Source organism: Rhinoderma darwinii, chromosome 9 (genome assembly GCF_050947455.1).
Source record: "Rhinoderma darwinii isolate aRhiDar2 chromosome 9, aRhiDar2.hap1, whole genome shotgun sequence".
NCBI classification, from domain to species: Eukaryota; Metazoa; Chordata; class Amphibia; order Anura; family Rhinodermatidae; genus Rhinoderma; species Rhinoderma darwinii.
The window spans coordinates 66022586-66049219 of NC_134695.1; positions in this window are offsets into that span (position 1 = coordinate 66022586).

Sequence of the window (26634 nt, forward strand, 5' to 3'; positions counted from 1 at the left end):
ATCAAATTTTTAGGAGGTAATTCACTTTATATTCTCTTTAATGGATGAATAGTATAATAGAATTTCTCTAGGACAGCAGTATTATAACATTGGTATTAAAATCCTGCTATATGTTTAAAACGAGGTGGGTGGGCAGGGCGATATGCCATAACATTACAAGATGGGAATGACCTTTTTAATAAATGTTACTGTAAATCTCATTATAAAACTTACTTGGGATCTTAGTTTAAGCAATTCACCACAGTGTCTGACATGTAGGAAGCATCAATGCAAAAAATTCTGCTTACACGTGTAGGCTGGGAATTGCGGCCCACACAGATGTTCTGCAGATGATTAGACCATTCCGGAGAGGAAGAGGTCCCTGGTGTTTATTTAAAGAAAGTCGAACCAGCAAGAAAAATAATTGTTTGCATCAAAAAAAAAGTTCTGTAAAGTTCCACGCTGACTCATCTCATGTCTGGTGCATCAATAGATGCTACTAACGATCAAGACTGTGTTTGTGTTTTTTTATTTTATTGTCTAATAGCAAAATTGTAAATTAAGGGTAGTTTTTTTTTTTTTGCTTTTTCTTGTTACTTTTAATGTCATGTAAATATTTATAAGTTATAAATGTCTGTGAGTGTTCTAAAAAGCTGGAAAGATGAACGGATGATAGATAGATAGATAGATAGATAGATAGATAGATAGATAGATAGATAGATAGATAGATAGATAGATAGATATTAGATAGATAGATAGATAGATAGATACCTTTGTTTAGTGTCACTATAACAGAAACCTGTGACCAGGACAGACCGCTTTGTGTTATGTGCACTGTAACCCTAAAGCCTTAATATCACTGAATGTACAGTATGTCCTGCATGTCTGGTACTATACTATTATCACTATATCTGGTACTATCCTATTATCACTATATCTGGTACTGTCCTATTATCACTATATCTGCTACTGTCCTATTATCACTATATCTGGTACTATCCTATTATCTCTATATCTGGTACTATCCTATCATCACTATATCTGGTACTGTCCTATTATCACTATATCTGGTACTAAATTATTATCACTATATCTGGTACTATTATATTATCTCTATATCTGGTACTACCCTATTATCACTATATCTGGTACTATCCTATTATCACTATATCTGGTACTATCCTATTATCTATATATCTGGTACTATTCTATTATCACTATATCTGGTACTATCCTATTATCACTATATCTGGTACTATCCTATCATCACTATATCTGGTACTATCCTATTATCTCTATATCTGGTACTATCCTATTATCACTATATCTGGTACTATCCTATTATCACTATATCTGGTACTATCCTATTATCACTATATCTGGTACTATCCTATTATCACTATATCTGGTACTATCCTATTATCTATATATCTGGTACTATCCTATTATCACTATATCTGGTACTATCCTATTATGACTATATCTGGTACTATCCTATTATCACTATAACTGGTACTATCCTATTATCACTATAACTGGTACTATCCTATTATCACTATATCTGGTACTATCCTATTATCACTATATCTGGTACTATCCTATTATCACTATAACTGGTACTATCCTATTATCACTATAACTGGTACTATCCTATTATCACTATATCTGGTACTATCCTATTATCACTATATCTGGTACTATCCTATTATCACTATATCTGGTACTATCCTATTATCACTATATCTGGTACTATCCTATTATCACTATAACTGGTACTTTACTATTATCACTATATCTGGTGCTACCCTATTATCACCATATCTGGTACTATCCTATTATCACTATATCTGGTACTGTCCTATTATCACTATATCTGGTACTATTATATTATCTCTATATCTGGTACTATCCTATTATCACTATATCTGGTACTATTATATTATCTCTATATCTGGTACTATCCTATTATCACTATATCTGGTACTTTACTATTATCACTATATCTGGTACTACCCTATTATCACCATATCTGGTACTATCCTATTATCACTATATCTGGTACTATCCTATTATAACTATATCTGGTACTATCCTATTATAACTATATCTGGTACTATCCTATTATCACTATATCTGGTACTACCCTATCATCACTATATCTGGTACTATCCTATTATCACAATCCTATTATCACTATATCTGGTACTACCCTTTTATCACCATATCTGGTACTATCCTATTATCACTATATCTGGTACTATCCTATTATAACTATATCTGGTACTATGCTATTATCACTATATCTGGTACTATCCTATTATCACTATATCTGGTACTGTCCTATTATCACTATATCTGGTACTATCCTATTATCACTATATCTGGTACTATCCTATTATCACTATATCTGGTACTATCCTATTATCACTATATCTGGTACTATCCTATTATCACTATATCTGGTACTGTCCTATTATCACTATATCTGGTACTGTCCTATTATCACTATACCTGGTACTATCCTATTATCACTATATCTGGTACTATCCTATTATAACTATATCTGGTACTATCCTATTATCACTATATCTGGTACTATCCTATTATCACAATATCTGGTACTACCCTATTATCACTATATCTGGTACTATCCTATTATCACTATATCTGGTACTATCCTATTATCACCATATCTGGTACTATCCTATTATCACTATATCTGGTACTATCCTATTACCGGTATCACTATATCTGGTACTATCCTATTATCACTATATCTGGTACTATCCTATTATCACTATATCTGGTACTGTCCTATTATCACTATATCTGGTACTGTCCTATTATCACTATACCTGGTACTATCCTATTATCACTATATCTGGTACTATCCTATTATAACTATATCTGGTACTATCCTATTATCACTATATCTGGTACTATCCTATTATCACAATATCTGGTACTACCCTATTATCACTATATCTGGTACTATCCTATCATCACTATATCTGGTACTATCCTATTATCACCATATCTGGTACTATCCTATTATCTCTATATCTGGTACTATCCTATCATCACTATATCTGGTACTGTCCTATTATCACTATATCTGGTACTAAATTATTATCACTATATCTGGTACTATTATATTATCTCTATATCTGGTACTACCCTATTATCACTATATCTGGTACTATCCTATTATCACTATATCTGGTACTATCCTATTATCTATATATCTGGTACTATTCTATTATCACTATATCTGGTACTATCCTATTATCACTATATCTGGTACTATCCTATCATCACTATATCTGGTACTATCCTATTATCTCTATATCTGGTACTATCCTATTATCACTATATCTGGTACTATCCTATTATCACTATATCTGGTACTATCCTATTATCACTATATCTGGTACTATCCTATTATCACTATATCTGGTACTGTCCTATTATCACTATATCTGGTACTATCCTATTATCACTATATCTGGTACTATCCTATTATCACTATATCTGGTACTATCCTATTATCTCTATATCTGGTACTATCCTATTTTCTCTATATTATATTCTATTATCACTATATCTGGCAATAGAAAGGAAGAATGATCCAGCGCTGTTTGAAGGTAAAAGGGATACTATATTCCCACTTTTATTTGTACAAAAAAATTGTTGAAATTGGGAGGAGACGCAGTGTCAAGGTGGTTATCTTGCGAGCGAATGCCCGAGCCTACGCGTTTCGAACACTAGCAGTGTTCTTATTCATGGCAGAAGTTCAACTGCAACGTGTGCCTGTCTGGTCTATATCCACAGTCAGTGGCAGCTTTCACATGCCGGAAGATGCCACCCCAGACATACTATTTCCTCAATACCAGTGGGCTAAAATAAATAGTAGTTTAAACCAAGGTTTTAACAAAGAACAAATAAAAATTTGTCAGAGACGAACTAACCGCGGCTACAAAAAGAGGACCCTTAATAGAGCCAAAACAATAGTTAAATCCAGAAATAGGGACATCTTATTGTCTATCAATGATAATGATGACAGTGAAGATATATCCCACATTTCAGATTTTAACAAACCCACTCTTGTCCTGAAATTTAGTAATCAGTTCAATGCTATTAGGGATATGGTATACAAGTATATTCCCATACTTTATGAGGATGATAAATTAGAGATGGTTCTAAGGGGTGGATGACGGGTGGTGTCACGTAGGGCACCAACCCTGGGTAACATCCTTTCCCACTCACTCCTCACGCCAAACAACACTAGACCAACATGGTTACAACATAAAGGCTTTTATAAATGTGGTTCTCACCCTTGCAAAGTATGCACATTTTCAAAGATAATGAAACAATTCCAAGATTCTGGAGGCGAAACCAATTTTCCAATAAAATCTTACATACATTGCAACAGCGATTATGTCGTATATATCATAGAATGCACTAGTTGCAATTTAAAATATGTTGGTTGCACGATCAGAAAATGTAAAACCAGGATTCTTGAACATCTGGGATATGTCAGAAATCCAGCTATTACTAACATTTCCAACATAGCTACGCATTTTGTTACCTGTCACAACAGGTTCACAAATTCCTTCAGAACCTATGCAATTGAAAAGATTAGAGGGTCCATTAGAGGGGGTGATTTAAAACACAGATTACTGAATAGAGAAGCCTTCTGGATCTACAACCTAAAAACACGATTCCCTTTGGGTTTAAATCTCAAAAAATAACTTATGTTCCAGTACTAGCTATATTGAACAGATCATGCATGGCATAGGTAGAGGAAATATTCCACATCTAGAGTCAAATATGAATTTATAGGAGACATATATTACAATACACATCATAGTTGTAACTCAATTTATCTTATATATGACATACATTTTTATCTTATTAGATCACAGAACCCAAATATTGTATATCGAATAGTATAATAAACCATTACAATATCGTTTTTTCGCTATAGGGAATATACTAGGTACTCACTTACCATGCAAGCGTGTCGGTCTTGCTGGGGAAATAGGATAGTATTATATTCTATTATCACTATATCTGGTACTATTATATTCTATTATCACTATATCTGGTACTATCCTATTATCACTATCTCTGGTACTATCCTATTATCACTATATCTGGTACTATCCTATTATCACTATCTCTGGTACTATTATATTCTATTATCACTATATCTGGTACTATCCTATTATCACTATCTCTGGTACTATTATATTCTATTATCTATATATCTGGTACTATCCTATTATCACTATCTCTGGTACTATTATATTCTATTATCTATATATCTGGTACTATCCTATTATCTCTATATCTGGTACTATCCTATTATCACTATGTCTGGTACTATCCTATTATCACTATATCTGGTACTGTCCTATTATCTCTATATCTGGTACTATCCTATTATCACTATCTCTGGTACTATCCTATTATCACTATATCTGGTACTACCCTATTATCACTATATCTGGTACTATTATATTCTATTATCACTATATCTGGTACTATCCTATTATCACTATATCTGGTACTATCCTATTATCACTATATCTGGTACTATCCTATTATCACTATATCTGGTACTATCCTATTATCACTATATCTGGTACTATCCTATCATCACTATATCTGGTACTATCCTATTATCACTATATCTGGTACTGTCCTATTATCTCTATTTCTGGTACTATCCTATTATCACTATATCTGGTACTATCCTATTATCACTATATCTGGTACTATCCTATTATCTCTATATCTGGTACTACCCTATTAGCACTATATCTGGTACTATCCTATTATCACTATATCTGGTACTATCCTATCATCACTATATCTGGTACTATCCTATTATCACTATATCTGGTACTGTCCTATTATCTCTATTTCTGGTACTATCCTATTATCACTATATCTGGTACTATCCTATTATCACTATATCTGGTACTATCCTATTATCTCTATATTTGGTACTATTATATCCTATTATCACTATAACTGGTACTATCCTATTATCACTATATCTGGTACTATCCTATTATCACTATATCTGGTACTATTATATCCTATTATTACTATATCTGGTACTATCCTATTATCTCTATATTTGGTACTATTATTTCCTATTATCACTATATCTGGTACTATTATATTCTATTATCTCTATCTGGTACTATTGTATTCTATTGAAAGTATATCTGGTAATATTATATTCTATTATCTCTATATTTGGTACTATCCTATTATCACTATATCTGGTACTATCCTATTATCACTATATCTGGTACTATCCTATCATCCCTATATCTGGTACTATCCTATTATAACTATATCTGGTACTATTATATACTATTATCACTATGTCTAGTACTATTATATTCTATTATCTCTATCTGGTACTATTGTATTCTATTGACAGTATATCTGGTACTATTATATTCTATTATCTCTATATCTGGTACTATCCTATTATGACTATATCTGGTACTATCCTATTATCACTATATCTGGTACTATCCTATTATCTCTATATCTGGTACTACCCTATTATCACTATCTCTGGTACTATCCTATTATCACTATATCTGGTACTATCCTATTATCACTATATCTGGTACTATCCTATTATCTCTATATCTGGTACTATCCTATTATCACTATATCTGGTACTATTATATTCTATTATCACTATATCTGATACTATCCTATTATCACTATATCTGGTACTACTCTATTATCACTATCTCTAGTACTATTATATTCTATTATGTCTATATCTGATACTATCCTATTATCACTATATCTGGTACTATTATATTTTATTATCACTGTATCTGGTACTATCCTATTATCACTATATCTGGTACTACTCTATTATCACTATCTCTAGTACTATTATATTCTATTATGTCTATATCTGGTACTATTCTATTATCACTATATCTGGTACTATTATATTCTATTATCACTATATCTGGTACTATTATATTCTATTATCACTATATCTGGTACTCTCCTATTATCACTATATCTGGTACTGTCCTATTATCACTATATCTGGTACTATCCTATTATCACTATCTCTGGTACTATTATATTCTATTATCACTATATCTGGTACTATTATATTCTATTATCACTATCTCTGGTACTATTATATTCTATTATCTCTATATCTGGTACTATCCTATTATCACTATCTCTGGTACTATTATATTCTATTATCACTATATCTGGTACTATTATATTCTATTATCACTATATCTGGTACTATCCTATTATCACTATCTCTGGTACTATTATATTCTATTATCTATATATCTGGTACTATCCTATTATCACTATATCTGGTACTACCCTATTATCACTATATCTGGTACTGTCCTATTATCTCTATTTCTGGTACTATCCTATTATCACTATATCTGGTACTATCCTATTATCACTATATCTGGTACTATCCTATTATCACTATATCTGGTACTATTATATCCTATTATCACTATATCTGGTACTATCCTATTATCACTATATCTGGTACTATTATATCCTATTATTACTATATCTGGTACTATCCTATTATCTCTATATTTGGTACTATTATATCCTATTATCACTATATCTGGTAATATTATATTCTATTATCTCTATATTTGGTACTATCCTATTATCACTATATCTGGTACTATCCTATTATCACTATATCTGGTACTATCCTATTATCACTATATCTGGTACTATCCTATTATCACTATATCTGGTACTATCCTATCATCCCTATATCTGGTACTATCCTATTATCACTATATCTGGTACTATTATATACTATTATCACTATGTCTAGTACTATTATATTCTATTATCTCTATCTGGTACTATTGTATTCTATTGACAGTATATCTGGTACTATTATATTCTATTATCTCTATATCTGGTACTATCCTATTATCACTATATCTGGTACTATCCTATTATGACTATATCTGGTACTATCCTATTATCACTATATCTGGTACTATCCTATTATCACTATATCTGGTACTATCCTATTATCACTATATCTGGTACTATCCTATTATCACTATATCTGGTACTATCCTATTATCACTATATCTGGTACTATCCTATTATCACTATATCTGGTACTATCCTATTATCACTATATCTGGTACTATCCTATTATCACTATATCTGGTACTATCCTATTATCACTATATCTGGTACTATCCTATTATCACTATATCTGGTACTATCCTATTATCACTATATCTGGTACTATCCTATTATCACTATATCTGGTACTATCCTATTATCACTATATCTGGTACTATCCTATCATCACTATATCTGGTACTGTCCTATTATCACTATATCTGGTACTGTCCTATTATCACTATATCTGGTACTATCCTATTATCTCTATATCTGGTACTGTCCTATTATCACTATATCTGGTACTATCCTATTATCACTATATCTGGTACTATCCTATTATCACTATATCTGGTACTATCCTATCATCACTATATCTGGTACTGTCCTATTATCACTATATCTGGTACTATCCTATTATCACTATATCTGGTACTATCCTATTATCACCATATCTGGTACTGTCCTATTATCACTATATCTGATACTATCCTATTAGCACTATATCTGGTACTATCCTATTATCACCATATCTGGTACTACCCTATTATCACCATATCTGGTACTATCCTATTATCACTATATCTGATACTATCCTATTATCACTATATCTGATACTATCCTATTATCACTATATCTGGTACTATTATATTCTATTGAGAGTATATCTGGTACTATCCTATTATCACTATATCTGATACTATTATATTCTATTATCACTGTATCTGGTACTATCCTATTATCACTATATCTGGTTCTATCCTATTATCACTATATCTGGTACTATTATATTCTATTATCACTATATCTGGTACTATTCTATTATCACTATCTCTGGTACTGTCCTATTATTACTATATCTGGTACTATCCTATTATCACTATATCTGGTACTATTATATTCTATTATCTCTATATCTGGTACTATTCTATTATCACTATCTCTGGTACTATTATATTATCACTATACCTGGTACTATACTATTATCACTATCTCTAGTACTATTATATTCTATTATCTCTATATCTGGTACTATCCTATTATCACTATGTCTAGTACTATTATATTCTATTATCTCTATATCTGGTACTATCCTATTATCACTATATCTGGTACTATCCTATTATCACTATATCTGGTACTATCCTATTATCACTATATCTGGTACTATCCTATTATCACTATATCTGGTACTATCCTATTATCACTATATCTGGTACTATCCTATTATCACTATATCTGGTACTATCCTATCATCACTATATCTGGTACTGTCCTATTATCACTATATCTGGTACTGTCCTATTATCACTATATCTGGTACTATCCTATTATCTCTATATCTGCTACTGTCCTATTATCACTATATCTGGTACTATCCTATTATCACTATATCTGGTACTATCCTATTATCACTATATCTGGTACTATCCTATCATCACTATATCTGGTACTGTCCTATTATCACTATATCTGGTACTATCCTATTATCACTATATCTGGTACTATCCTATTATCACCATATCTGGTACTGTCCTATTATCACTATATCTGATACTATCCTATTATCACTATATCTGATACTATCCTATTATCACTATATCTGGTACTATTATATTCTATTGAGAGTATATCTGGTACTATCCTATTATCACTATATCTGATACTATTATATTCTATTATCACTATATCTGGTTCTATCCTATTATCACTATATCTGGTACTATTATATTCTATTATCACTATATCTGGTACTATTCTATTATCACTATCTCTGGTACTGTCCTATTATTACTATATCTGGTACTATCCTATTATCACTATATCTGGTACTATTATATTCTATTATCTCTATATCTGGTACTATTCTATTATCACTATCTCTGGTACTATTATATTATCACTATACCTGGTACTATCCTATTATCACTATCTCTAGTACTATTATATTCTATTATCTCTATATCTGGTACTATCCTATTATCACTATGTCTAGTACTATTATATTCTATTATCTCTATATCTGGTACTATTCTATTATCACTATATCTGGTACTATTCTATTGGTGTTATATCTGATATTATCGTTTCAGCAATATATCTGGAACTATTCTTTTGCCATTATATTGCATGTGACAAAAAACGAAAAATAAAAGCCTTAGGCCAAATTCACACGAACGAGTGCAAAAATATTACCATTTTTCACGTCCAAGTTGCACCTGTGCGGGTCCCGTTTTCATGGATTCCCATAGATTTGAGTCTATGGAGGGATCCGTGAAAACTGAAGAAAATAGGTCATGTTCTATTCTTACACGGTCCGTTGAAGCAACTTTCATGTGAACGGCCCCATTGAAATACATGCGTCCCATGTGACAGCCGTTGTTTTAACAGCCGTCACACGGACACATGTGAATAAGCCCTTACGGTGGTGTCATAGCTGAAATCCCCTATCACACTATTCCACATGTAGACAATCTATCATTGCCTTTGATACAAGTGTTAACTACACAGCCAGTCTCCGTTTCCTGCATTGTGGACAGATTGAAATTTAAAGGTTTTGCCATAAGAAGTATTTTGCTTGTGGTTTGATTACTATGCAAATTGTTGCAAATGATTTGAAGGCTTAGTATAAATGTTTTATAAATGAACTGCAGAGAGTGAGTCGGGGAGGGATAATTTCTGGCTATATATTCCCTAGAACACTCTGCAGTGTTCTCACAGCCAACTTTATCACTCGTAAAACTCTTTGAGCCCTTCTAACTGCCTCCCTTTAAATGTTCTGTTCATTAAAGATAGTAATGACATTTCATGTTTAAGAGTGTGTGTCTCCGCGTTGCAAAACTGCAATTAGAACATCCATTCTCAAGGAGTGCAGGCATCACTCTGATTTGCTCCGAGACTAATTGGTTGATAAGTGAATGATGTTTTTAAAGTACCATTTTATTTAAGATGCAGATGCGTAGAAGAAAAAAAAAAAGTAATTAATGTGGGAGACATTATCAAAGATTACAAGATGTCTCCTGGGCGGTACGGATTAGACTGGTTAAACTGTGCCCCCAAACATCACATTAAGCGTTAGAGTATCCTAAAGGAGATTGAAGGCAAATTGGCCTGTGAAAGTGAGAGAATTTTTTATATTTTTTTCTAGGAATGTATATTTCTTATTTTATCATGTATATACATGGGAGAATAAATTAAGAAATCCTTTCGTTTTTACATGGGCTGACCTCTAGTGGCCAAATAGGCTACTATCCAGACTGGTAAGAAAAAAACAAGAAAATAAAAAATTCTTACCTGTGGATTAAGATACTTCCTTCTGTTTTGTTTGATCCTGACCCTGACCTTAGTTTTGCCTCCGGATACTGGTCTTGGCTTGTTCCTTTGGATTTGTCGCTTGGTACTTGTAGTCTAACCTCCTGGTGATGGCCCCTGGCATGTTTCCTGATTTAATTTCCATCTCATCCTCTAGTTTGTCGTATCCTGACCACTCAACCGGTGCCGACCACGGGCTTCACTCCTGACAACCACTGCTTCTGCTCCAGACGTTTCTAATAGCATACCCGACACTAATCAGTGACTACTCTGAGATCTGTCACCTGGGAATCCTCCCTGCGGGGATAAGGGTGAATAATAGTGAGAGTCCTTAGACTTCGCACCCCAATGCAGCCAGTACCAACCAATTGCAGCTCAAGTATCTCGTTCTCGGGTGAGAATCATAACAGGGTTGTAAAGTTTTTTCCACAATTAACATTTATCACCGATACCCTAGTGGGGGTCAAACCACTGGAACCCCAATCGATTACTAGAATGTAATTTCCTCTATGATTAGCCGGGTGGGAATGACTAGTCTGCAACTATGATTAACCATACACATAAACTGCTTCATACATGTCTATGGAAGAAACGAGTTGAGTAATAGTTCCTGCCACTTTCCATATCTCCAATAGACTTGTATTGAATGAGTCGTGCACATGCTTGTCTATTGCTCTATAGAAGCCCTCCCCACTTTGGTCGTCAACAGGAGGCTATGAGTTTTAGCAATGGGTGGGGGTCCCAGTAATCTGATATTTATCACCTATCCTGCACACTATACGTTCTGCGATGTACAGCCTGGAAATTTTTTAGAGTCAAACGTTTTACAACCTATAGACAGGTACAGCTGATATTAAGATCTAAGTATTTTGAATTAACTCTTAACTTTCCACAGCAAATGGCTTAGAGGACACACTGATCCTGCATCTAGGTAATAAATGTAATTGTGGGAACAACCTATTCATAATAGTGACAAGTCTATTGTACTGCCTGGCCAAGATAAGCAGCTTTCACATTGACAATAGCAAAGGAAAGATTGTAGACCACAGATACAAAAAAAAAAGGGGGGAATAGTTATCTATAAAAAGGGGATTGGTTACGTCATTAGTGATCATTAGTTTCAACCTATGATTTAAAGTATATCCTTTTATTATAAAAATAAAATTATTATATTGTGTAGTTTGGTACAGCAGTCATGTGTTACTCCTTTACATCTGCCTCCTATTCTAGTCTGTAGAAGAGGAGGCAGAGGGACTACAGAGAGTAAAGAAGAGGAGTAGGTATAGGGGGTACATAGGTGTTGCTGCATGAGGGTGGGGGGGTCAATTGGTCCCTCTGCCAAATAATATGAACAAGTATTAGAAATGGCACATGGTATGCCAATTTTGCATTAAAGCCCAGGAGCATCTGGAGTAGGGCATGACTGACTATACATTGGTTTGTAGACTGTAACCATGTTGACACAAAGGTCTGCATGGGAGCTGTATACACAAACGTTAGGGTATTCTTAATCAATACTATTTTCAAAGTTGCTTAGCTTTTTGTATCAGATACACTGGAGCAATATTAAATTGGTTGCAAAAGTCTACATATCCTCTAAGCTCTGGGGCGGAGGTGGATATGTACAGTAATTCATCTCATAGCTTGCATGAATTAAATTATGAAGACATGACTAGTTCCTTGCATATCAAATTGTATCACGCTGCTCTATATAGTAAAATAAACTACTTAAAACGCAGCTGGGATTTTAATGCTTAGTTTAAAAACAGAAAGAGGCTATTATTTATTTGTTCTTAGTTTTCTGTGAGTCATTTCAGGGAACTTTGAGACATTCTACACAATACAGTGTATGAATAAGCATAGAAAAAATACCTTACATTAGTACCATGCAGTGCCATATGTTGGCCAAATAATCCTTCTGTATAGTTGATTAAATATTAATGCTATACAGTCCTGCCACCAGCATACACTGCAAAATAATGTACAGTACACTACTTAAGCAGCAAATACTACCATACATTGATCAAATTATACCTCCACACATTGCTCAAATAATACCATCATAAGGAACTCAAACTATACCGCCATAGAGTGCTCAAATAATACCGCCATACAGTGCTCAAATAATACCACCATACAGTGCTCAAATAAAACCGCCATACAGTGCTCAAATAATACCACCATACAGTGCTCAAATAATACAACCATACAGTGCAAATAATACCATCATAAGGAGCTCAAACTTCAAACTATACCGCCATACAGTGCTCAAATAATAACACCATACAGTGCTCAAATACCACCATACAGTGCTCAAATACCACCATACAGTGCTCAAGTAATACCACCGTACAGTGCTCAAATAATATCACCATACAGAGCTTAAATAATACCACCATACAGTGCTCAAATAATACCAACATATGGGATCAAATAACAGCTCCATGTGTGTAATTTAATAACAATACTACACAAATAATAATAAGACATTCCGTGTTCACAAATGAGGCACCCCCTGAGGCAGAGGTGGCTGATGTGCCCTGTGTGGATGTAAAGGTTGCACATCTTTAAGTTCGGCCTGGAGCACAAATAAAAATATGCCCGTTATGACACAGCCCCCCCAATATACAATTGAGGAGATTTATTTAGCAAAATTCACCAGAATTGTGGTGAAAAGTGCACTTAAAAGTGGAACACACAATATGGGCCAAATTTAAAATGTATTTTATGAATTAAACATATATATATATATATGTCTCCACTTAGAAAGTAGTAATAAACATCCATATAGACACGTGATATCTAATCATAAATATACTTTATTTGTCCATAAACATGGATAGCGTCAGCACCCCCCGAAAAAAATATATATACAAAAGTTAAAACATAATTAAAATATAGAATCCTCTGAGACTAGCAACTATTTAACACACATGCCGTTATAATGTAGTCTATTACATTATATGTTCTGGCTCACATATGTTAAGGGAAAACTTGTCTAGATCACAGTCCCAATCCACATGCAAGACCCAGAATCTACATATATATATATGATCAGTGATGCAAGTTCAAAGTTGCATAAATAGTAATACACCAAAAGGTTCAATTACCTGTAGCTGGCATTGTGGATGCTGATAGACTCCTAGGTGAAACACCTCGACGCGCGTTTCGAACCCTTCATCAGGACATTAAGCACCAGGGGCTCCAATGCAAAATCTATAACAGGGCTCCCACGTACCATGTGCCATTTATAATACTGGATTCTTCTTATGAGACTAGAGGGTTAGGGTTCCTTGCAGCTACGCTTTTACTAAGTATTCTTTTTAATGAAATGTTCCCATTTTTATTTGTTTATTTTTTTAATTTTAGCAAACAGATAAAACATAAAGAGAAGCACAGAAAGATCTAAGAGATAAAATATATTTTGCATTGGCCCCAGCAGGAACTTAGTACAATTTGTTCAATCCATTTGACTCCTGTTTTATGACATCATTACGTCTTTCTGTAACAAGTCAGAGCTTTTGTCCTGCTTTCGAATATACTCAGCGATGCTAATCTAGGAAAGTTGAAATGCCATAAAAAAGACGAAACAAGCATTTTTGCAGCAACCCTGTTTTATGAGAGCCTCTCCTTTGATTGATGCCTGGAAGTAAAACAAGAGAATTTGTTGCCAAGAAGCTACAATGTATCATAAAACATGTATTTATTAACAGAAACTCTATGTGGATCAGATATGTTTGCTCTCAGAGGCTGGCTCGCCAAGGAGGAAATCTGCTCGGCTGCACCAGATTTACTGTATCATGAGGACGTTAGGCTTTTTTTTTCCTCCTCTTCGATTTATGTCTAAATTATGAGAGGTTCTTCAGGAGCTTTAACTTTTCCAGAAACTCAAGTAAAATTCTACTTATGTCTATGAGTAAGATTCAGGATTAATGGCATCTTAAGTATCAATGCCACTTGAGATAAATACCAGACTAAACGCCACTTTATTCAGCCACATAATGTCCGAGAGAAGCTTCACAGGGCAATGGTCCTTATTTGACTTTACAAATTCTCTTCTTTTTAAAGGGAACCGGTCATCAGTTTTGATGACCCTAAATCTCTATAACTGGTATTTAGGGGCTAGAGGGACATTTAAAAATATATCCATGTTTAGCAGCAGTAATAAAGCCCTCCTGCACCGAATACAAATAACTCTTGAAGTGTCCACTGGGCATCTCTTCTGCAGGATATTGTCCCGCGATCTCGGCGGCAACTTCTCCCATCTAGGCTTGAAATACATTTTTTTAAGGTGAACTATGAAACAGAAGAAAATGGTGCCTGAGCGATCATATGACCTTTTCAAGGATTTGGGACATGTTGGTGACATCATTCGTAGCCTCACTTCTTTGCGGATCCGTGGATACAGATGCACTATGGACTGTATTTGCGGACAGCGTGCCAGATATGCTGATGACTACGGATCCGTATTTGTGGACAGTAAAAAACACAAGGTTGTGTTCATGAGGCCTTAGAGAGTAACTTGCATACGGCACAGGAGTTGTTAAAACTTCTCTAAGATGTGCTTTATTACGGCTGCTATACATGCATATGTTCTGAAATATCTCCATAGCCCCTTTATAGTGCTTACAGGGGTTTAGGGTCATCAAAACTGAAGACAGTTTCTCTTTGAACCCACTGGGTTCTGAGTATAGGTTCAGATAGCACCAGATACGTGGAAGGGTGAGGTTTTGCACGGATAGGGGCCCAACCCAAACATAAATATAAAAGAGTATCCGGAACACCAATTTTGAAACAAAGGTATTTTTTTATTTTGTTTTTGTTTTTAATGCTAGTGGCAGAGTGCGACGTTTCGGTCTAGGTGACCTTCATCAGGCACTGAGCCGTGCTGGGAAACTGAATAGAAGAGCGCTAGTGGTGCTGATAGCGCCATGATACAGCGGCCAGCCGCTATCAGCACCACTAGTGCTCGTCTATTCTGTTTCCCAGCACGGCTCAGTGCCTGATGAAGGTCACCTAGACCGAAACGTCGCACTCTGCCACTGGCATTAAAAATAAAAACAAAATAAAAAAATACCTTTGTTTCAAAATTGGTGTGCCGGATACTCTTTTATACCACTGGGTTTTGAGCTGGAGGGGACGTGAAGCCCCTTGGTCCATGTTTTAAGGCAGGTCAGGTGGGAGCCAGATCTGGACCAGTGAGCTGGGCTTCGTAACCAAATAAAGTTTAAGAGGTGAGCAGAAGTCTAGACAGAGGGGCCGCTGTGGATTTAGTGTTTTTGGACTTTGCAAAGGCATTTGACACTGTCCCCCATAGACGCCTAATGGGTAAATTAAGGACTATAGGTTTAGAAAATATAGTTTGTAATTGGATTGAGAATTGGCTCAAGGACCGTATCCAGAGGGTTGTGGTCAATGATTCCTTCTCTGAATGGTCCCCGGTTATAAGCGGTGTACCCCAGGGTTCAGTGCTGGGACCACTATTATTCAACTTATTTATTAATGATATAGAGGAAGGGATTAATAGCACTATTTCTATTTTTGCAGATGACACCAAGCTATGTAATATAGTTCAGACTATGGAAGATGTTCATGAATTACAGGCAGATTTAAACAAACTAAGTGTTTGGGCGTCCACTTGGCAAATGAAGTTTAATGTAGATAAATGTAAAGTTATGCATCTTGGTACCAACAACCTGCATGCATCATATGTCCTAGGGGGCGCTACACTGGCGGATTCACTTGTTGAGAAGGATCTGGGTGTACTTGTAAATCATAAACTCAATAACAGCATGCAGTGTCAATCAGCTGCTTCAAAGGCCAGCAGGATATTGTCGTGTATTAAAAGAGGCATGGACTCACGGGACAGGGATGTAATAATGCCACTTTACAAAGCATTAGTGAGGCCTCATCTAGAATATGCAGTTCAGTTCTGGGCTCCAGTTCATAGAAAGGATGCCCTGGAGTTGGAAAAAATACAAAGAAGAGCAACGAAGCTAATAAGGGGCATGGAGAATTTAAGTTATGAGGAAAGATTGAAAGAATTAAACCTATTTAGCCTTGAAAAAAGACGACTAAGGGGGGACATGATTAACTTATATAAATATATTAATGGCACATACAAAAAATATGGTGAAATCCTGTTCCTTGTAAAACCCCCTCAAAAAACAAGGGGGCACTCCCTCCGTCTGGAGAAAAAAAGGTTCAAGCTGCAGAGGCGACAAGGCTTCTTTACAGTGAGAACTGTGAATCTATGGAATAGCCTACCGCAGGAGCTGGTCACAGCAGGGACAGTAGATGGCTTTAAAAAAGGGTTAGATAATTTCCAAGAACAAAAAAATATTAGCTCCTATGTGTAGAAATTTTTCCTTCCCTTTTCCCTTCCCTTGGTTGAACTTGATGGACATGTGTCTTTTTTCAGCCGTACTAACTATGTAACTATGTAACTATGTAACTATGTAATACATTGATATTGTGATGGCCCCAAGATCTCTAATCATTTGCTTTGAGTGGCAGATAACCTCTGGGAAACTACCGAGGGAACAAGCTATCGGGTTAGTATGTCATCTATATACCCAACGTGAATGACCAATGTGCACATCATGACCATCATCAAACCCCATCAGCGATTCCTCGGGTGTCACCCCCTACCATAGTTCATTACATTTCTTGGTCTTTGGTGGAACATAGTCCATAGTCACGGCTAAGGTAGATGAATGTCTGGAGTGGGTATTAAGTGGTCCTGATGTGCAAATTAGTCATCCAACCTGGGTATAGGGGAAATAGAGTTTTCGAAACCATCTATTAGCTGTTTACTTCAAAGTTTATGTTTTTCCTGCTGTCTTTCAAGTTTCACCTTCACTTTAGTATAAATAATTCAAAGAAAAAAAAACATTTAAAAACTGCTTCAATAACTACATACATGAACCCAGCCTAAGGCTTAAATCACACATGCTATTACTGCAGTTTTTTTTTTATACAGTTTTTTTTAAAGTCAAAGCCAGAATTGGATCCAACAGGAAGGAAACATATCAGTTCTACCATTATACGTTCTCTTCCTTTTGGATCCACTCTTGGCATTGGCTCCAATAACTGCATCAAAAACTGCATGTGTGATTCCAGCCTAAAGCTGCCTTGACTCTTTTTTCGCATTTCAATGTTCTTAATAAAGTTTTACATGTGTTTTTTTCTGGCGTTTTTAGTTATTTTGTACAGGTGTTTTTTCCAGACATGCCTAAAGCATGCTGCATTTTAATAAAAACACCACTGATCCCAAAAACGCTCCAAAGACCAAAATATGTGTACTGCTGTAGCAATCCTTAACTTGACTTTTTCATTGGTTTTTGTTTCGTGACATAACGCTGCAGCAAGTTATCGGAATCACGTCAAACTTTGCTACATAAAGCATCACCTGTCCTTAGTGTTTTTGATGAAAACATTTTTTTGCAAAAACCGCCACCGAAAAAACTTGTAAATGCTGTGTGTGAATCCAGCATCAAGTTGGAATCACACGTGAAGTTTTTGATGCAGTTTTTGTGCCAGTTTTTGATGCAGTCCTCTGAGTCATAGCCAATAGTAGATTCAAAAAGAAGGAAAAGTATTAAGGAAAGACTGATATCAAAAACGGTCACACAAACTGAAAGCTTACAGGGGTTGTCCACTTTCCAAAAACCTTTGACCTATCCACTGGATAGGTCATCAGTATATGATCGGTGCGTGTCCAACATCCAGAGCCAGCACCAATCCACAACTCCGGCAGCCTCCGTGCACCGATGTTTGGAACGGGATGCAGTAATTGAAGCCAGAAGCAGATGGCTCCGACCACTGCATAGTGGCTGTTCGGCGGAACTGCAGCTCTTCTCCTATTCACTTGAATACTGCAGCTCGGCCGCTATTCTTTGAGCAGAGCCATCTGCTTCCGGCAACATCGTCCGGCGCCCTGAGGTAGCCAGAGTGCCGGATGGATCGGTGCGGGGTCCAGGTGTCGGACACGTACCGATTATATACTGATGACCTAGCCAGTGGATAGGTCATCAAATTTCAGAAAGTGGAAAACCCCTTTAAAAGGATTGCACATGATTAGATACACATGGCTGCTGTCATTTAAAAACTGTGCTACACCTGTCCATGGGTTGTATCTGGTATTATAGCCCAGCTCCATTAAAGTGAATTCGGCTGAGCTGCAATACCACCTGTGGACAGGTGGGTCACTGTTTTTGAAGACGTCAGCCATGTTTTCAAATTCTGGACAACCCCTTTAAGATTTTTTTTTTCGAGGCAGCATTTCCAATTTCACGAGTCATTCCAAGGTCTAGAACGAATATTAAATAGTTTACAAATATATAGAAATAAATACATAAATCTTATACTAATAACGCCTCATGTCAGGGGTTAACACTGATCCGTTTTATTAAATAGATAATACAATCTGTTTTCAGGGTTGGTGCGGAGCTGAGAAGTGGCAAGTATCACATTAGTAACATGCATATTAATTGTTGAGAATTTCCATCAGTCACCACCCACACTCTCCCCACGCACACACTCTGCTCATCATGCACAAAAACACTCTTTTATGTGCTAAAAAGTTCATAATTGGGAAAGTCATTTTGACCCAAGTGCAGCTTCATTATCGCGAGTCAATTACAGGTTGATCTATCAATTAGCATGGCTACAGATGATTATTAAAGCGCTGTATATTGCAATGTGTGTTCTAATTTAATTACTCCCGAGGATCTCCGAAAAGGTTTGCAGGTATTTAAGCATTTCTCTTGAGGTTAATAAACCATATTCTGGTCAAAATTTGTAAGTAAAATGAGAATTTTTTTTTTTTTTTTGCTGTTAAATGATTAATTCTGCCTTCCGGGTACGGCTCCATCATATGTTTTGCATTGCACAATAGGATGAATGCGTCTCGCTTCCTTATATACTGTTCTTTGAAATACTAGGGAATATACTATTCCCTAGCAGAACAACTTCAATTGCTTTTAGCATTGTCACTAGATTGTAGTCATTTGGAGGAATCACCTGCTGTTTGTTCAGGAGAACAATGGGGGTGATACTCCGTAATGAAAAAATTATAATTCGGCAAGGTCCCTAATGAAGGTCATTCAAAAGACCAAGCAGTTTATTGTTTTATGTTGCAAAAAATGTATTCTAAATGTGATCAAATTTAATACACTAGATGGCCTTAGGGGCGTGCGGTTGCACAGTGTGCATCACCCGTCACTACTGAAGGGGGCGCCACTGACTCTGATAGCCTGAGCTTCCAGAGATTGCACCCCAGATCCCACACTTGGTGCCTAAACATATGGAAAGGTAATTGTATGTGTTGCAGCAACTTACCCCAATTTATTGATTGGACTGTGCTATGTGGGCACTGTATCATCTATAGTGTACAGAATAAGAGACCCCCTCTTATGCTGTACCTTATAGATGATACAGTGCTCAAATGGCACAGTGCAATCAATAAATTAGGGTAAGTTGCTGTATACCATGCTTGGAAGATACTGCACAGGGCACATACACACGGCTGTAATATTGAGTTTTGTACTGGGGCTTCCATTGATGGGTATAAGACTTCTACTGTATTTCCATATCTCTCTGATTTTATCCGGAGGCATACTAAGGTTTTTTTTTTATACGAATCCAACAGGAAAAAAAATTGTGGTATGCTCCATTGGACCTCATATGTATGAAGATATAATAAATCATTTCTTCTAGGGGAGAATATTTCCGTACACACAGTGTCCGGTAGAGGCTGTACAGCTTCCGTATAAATGTTATTATGAAAAGTTCACTTTGTAAGTTTACTTTATGGACTGTTTGTTGAATTAATTTACTAATATATGACCACATAGAAGATTTGGGGGTAAATCTTCTTTCAAAATTACATATACATCAGTACCCGTGGATGATACTTAGCTGCTCTTTACTATCTACTGTGTGGTATGATTATTTGCTTTATAACTCTGCTCCATTTACTGACAGCAAACAGATATTGAAAATGATCAGGAATTGAATACTTGGTATATTGACTATTGATTGTAGACTTCATGGGGGAATCATTGTTGAATTTAATAATGATAATAATAATTATAATACATTAAAAATATCCCACTATTTTGTGTAAACTGCTACTATGTAGCACCTGTAACCCAAGACTTCAAGCTAAGACTACACGGGGTTTGTTTGTAGTCTGTTACCACGGAGACACATAGGTCTGTATAGGAGCTGTATACACAAAATGTTAAAACGAGTTTTAGGGGGACTTCATACAGAAATTTTTGACGCGGAAACCGTGTCGGAAAACGTGCCAAAAAATGGCCGAAAACGCCTCCCATTGATTTCAACGGGAGGCGGAGGCGTTTTTTCCCACGAGTGGTAAAAACCGCTCACTGGAAAAAGAAGCGACATGCCCTATCTTCGGGCGTTTACGTCTCTGACCTCCAATGGGAGGCAGAGAAAGCATTTTTCACTGCATTATTTGCCCACGTCGCTCAATGACCGCAGGCGAAAAACACAGCGGAAAAACGATTCAAATGGCGTGCAGGCAGAACAAAATCTGCCTCAAAATTCCAGACAGAATTTGGAGCCAGATTTTTCTGCCTGCAAAAAAACTCTGTGATACAGAGCCAAAGAGTATTTGCAAAGTTGCTCAATTTTGGTCAGCCGTGGTCATGATTCATGCAGTGAAGTTATCTTCAATAAAAGAGGGGAATATCAGTTCACTGTGATGGTGTCGAATGCTCCAGGCAAAAATAAGCCGGGCAAGCTTCCACGAATCTTATGTTGTAGCCACTTGGAAATTCAATAAGGTTCTCTGGCTGAGTATTTGCAGGCCACATCAGCTAAAAAAATTGTTTAGATCTCCCTGTCATCATAGCACCTTCTCTTCTGAGAACACTGCAGTGGTGAAGGAAAGGAGAAAGACTGAAGCCGGTCTGAGACCTTGCCTCTAGCTTTTCAAAGACTCTGTTTGCTTTGAGGGACTACAGAAAAGATGGCCCCCACTGAGTGTTCCGGGAGAAAAGACAATACACTTCTACAAAGCAGGGCTTTTGATAAGCTTTAGTTCTAATATCATTTTTGAACCCTTGCTGTTTTGATTATGCCGGAAATAAAGCAATGTGCAAAGAGTCTACACAGAAGGTACAATTTCCAAAAATAAAATAGAAAAAAAAAAAGCTTTGTAGGGGACATGACATAGAGGGCTTAAAAGATGCATAAACAAAAACAAAAAGTAATAAAAATATCTACTTTGACTGTGATGCCGATTGTTCATCAGAGATTTCTCCTCTTTCAGAAGCTGATCGCCACAAGTCTGGGTCACCGGATGCTACGGCCAGCCATGTACTTCCTCTGCAGTGGCCCCTACAGGGGAAATCTAGTATTACATAGCAGCCAGTCAGATGAATCTAATAACAAATAAAGCTAAGGGTCACTTTTCTCTAACTCTTCAGAATTCATTCTTCCTTTTGGTTTTCCTAACTAAAACAAAACTTTCCCAAAATTGTTGATTTCCCTTTGTTGGATCTATCCCTTATTTAAGTCAAAGGAATGGAGAACAATCAATTTAGTTAAAGAGAAAATTGAGTCTTTTATGACACTTACCTAATTTACAAGAGTTAAAGGCTATGTCCACTTTTGCAACCAATGTAAAGGTATCTAAAATGAAAAAGAAAGCAGTTTTACATTAGATCTTAATTTAAAAAAAGTCTATACAGACCTATGTGTCTCCATGGTAACAGACAACAATCAAACCCTGTGTAGCCTGATTCTACAGTCATATTGCCTTCCAATGGTCCTCTACTACTTGCTAACATACATTCTGGAAGTAAGGGACAGATGGGAGAATCAATAACAGCAGGATCAGACTACACAGGGATTGTTTGTTGTCTGTTACCATGGAGACACATAGCATTTTACAGGAGCTGTAGAAACCAAACAATAGAAAACTTTAAATTAAGACCTATTACAAAGTTGCTTCATTTGACATGCATTGGGACAATAAAAAAAAGTGACATACCTTTTCAGAATCTTATAATAATTATCGGTCGACTCTTATGACATTATCCACATGTGTTATATCTCAGTCTAAATGGAAGACATATTTTCTAGACGGAAATAAATCTGGATGCAGCTAATTTGGTTTCTGAATCTCAAAGCCAAGCACTGTTTTGATAAATGACTGGAGACATATTCAAATAGAATTTCCAATGTGATGGGTGTTTGGAATAATTTGTGATGTATGAGCGATTTATGATAAATAATGCAGTGGGGATGACTAAATTATCAGCTTTTGGCACATTTGATAACTGCTAAGCCTTTCATTTACCCTGGAAGTACAGTAGAAAGTGTACAGATATTGTACTCCTTTAGCACATAATTGCTTTGTAATTGCTTACTGATGGTAACAGTTACACGTTTTTGCCTGTATAGATCAATCTTCGGAGCAGAAACCAATCTGAACAGAACATTCATCTTCGTTTTCTGAAAAATGATGGGCCACTAAACCCTAACCAGAGAAAAATCACCTACGGCGGTAAATTGTCATTTATTAAATTGGTTGCAAATTCAAATTACATTTTTTATTTATATTGAATTAAACAACTTTATAAACAATAGCAAAAATGTATCAATGTAGAGAAATCCCAATAAACAGTAAAATTCCTTTAACCCTGCAGCAATGGGACCCAATCAATTTTAGAATATTTGGACATTCTGGATTTTTATATGTTCATAGAAAAGTATATGAAAGTAATTGGGAAGAGTAAAGAAGATTCCAAAAGAAATCCCCCAAAAAGCGGTTAAAGAGGTTTGGGTGAATTTTAGAAAACCCCTTTACTGTTTTTCATGCAGGAAAGGAAAAATATTTTAAATATAAGTACAGTTTTAGAAAAACATGTTATTCTATCATCACCTGCTGCTTACCTTGCCACTGGTCATCCAGTAGTGACATCACGTCCTGTGAGAGGGTGATATTGCGTCCACAGGCCGTGCCATAATTTGCTGTAGTTGGCCAACGGGGTGATGCTAGCTTCCCTGACTCTAATGCTGACCAATCAGCGCAAAGCAGGTTGAGGGTAGTACGTGCCCTGTTGGCTAACTGCAGCAAATTAGCATAGAGGGAACCAACACAACGATGGGCCATATCTCTGGAACGGGGGGGGGGGGGGGGTGGAGTCCAGGAAAAAAGGAAAAACAGCGCTGGAATTAGGGAGACAGCACTATTCAGGTCAGATAACCAGTTCAATGTAATGCCTAGTTCAGACCTGAGGGGGCGGTGGTTGACTGGTATTCTTTCTTTGGTGGTCTTTGAATCCCTGTGTCAAGCACCACCCCCTCGGCCCCTCCACTAGGCATTTAGATACTCCCATCATGTCTCAGGACATCAAGGACCATTATTTCTATAATCTCCATACAGAATATAGAAAATGGTGGTCCTTCCTGAAGCATGATGGGAGTATCTAAATGCCTACTTTCTTACACACATTGCAGACCCTAGAAAACATATTTTTAGGTCTAATTTCACTTTAAGACTTGACCTGGCATAATTTTTAAACCATTACCTTAATGTCTGCTCCTGTTCAACACAAGAATGATTGGACTGATTATCCTGAAAAGCCGGTCTTCCTGATGACAGTGAGTTCTGAAATTGCCAACCCCGTGACCTAAAACTCTGCTAATAAGATAATATGCAGAAAACCATGTACCGCTTGTGCTAAGATGAACATCTTCATAATGCAGTAACTAATCTCATTGCAAGAGCTCATTTAGCAGACAGCTAATTATTTCTGTTTTCCTGTCTCCGGCGAGATTATCTTTCTCCTCCGATAGATCAGGCTACACAAATTAAAGTATAAAATGACTATAGGTCCTAAAATATGTATTTGTTACTGGCCCACTATAACCTATTAGACAACTAATGGTGTGTGTCCTGAATTTTATTGCTGATAATGACTCTAATTAGTATTTTTCTTTTATGAAACATGAACACATAGTTTATGCTTCAGTACTCTAAGCCTAAAAGGTCATTACTTTTGGAAAGACGTTGGCCGACTGTTGATTTACTATACTGTCTGGGGATCTACCAAAGTTCCCAAGTAGAAGACTTCTCGAAACTCATAAATCTAAGTTGGAGATGGTAATAACAAAGATCATATTGTCATGAACAGTGGAAGAGATGATTGTTCCTCAAGGTGAAGAACGTGATCTTCAGTTACAAATTACAGTAGATCCTTAGCCAAATCAAGTCTGTTCTTCTACTTGAAGAGCAAGGAACCAGTCTGGTGTTTTCTCTTAGTTGGGGAAGACTGAACTCATTCGAGAAGACAATTATGCTTATTAGAGAAAGAGGACAACCCTCAACAAGACAGATCAAGACAGACAATCACATAAATAGCTTGAAAATATAGAAGGTAGGACATTTTTGAGAAAAAACGCTACCCATATGGTCTGAACTGGTTCCAGGTGTATGAGGTGCCTTGAACAACACAGTCACAGTAGGCTCCAGTCCAGATCATTCTTGGTTTGGCAAGCGTAGATCATGTTACCCAAGATCATGGAGGCCCCCGAAGCCCATTAGGCCCCGGCTTCTGCCTGGGTTCACCGGCCCTTAGTATGGACTGTTTGATTTTGTGAAGACAAGACTTCATGTGACAACAAAAAAGAACATTGAGGTGAGTAAGGCCTTGTTCCCACTGTGATGCTAGACGGACCCTATTTGCTTTTCATGGGGTCCATCGGGTTCCACCATGTTTTCCATCATTTTGACAGGAAAAACAGTGCTATTTTTCCTATTAAAAATGACAGAATCTGCGTCTGGAGGGAGGGATAATCTTGCGTGCAAGGTATTCTGTAGAAGCCTGACCGAGGTCATATGATCCTTTTCCTAATATGGAAAATGGCGGCAGGCACTCGTGCACGGCTGCTATTTTGCCGCAGTTCGTGCACCACAAAACCCAAAGGTTTTGGGAAATTTGAACCAATTTAAATTTGTGTAGAATCGATTTGCTCATTTCTACTTATTTTCACAGGCTGCATTATATGCCAAAATTCTTAAAAGAGAATGGGGAGGGGGGAGGATGACTGTTGCACCAGATGTTCCCAGGATGTAGGGATGATATATGGAAATATCTGTTTATACTTCTG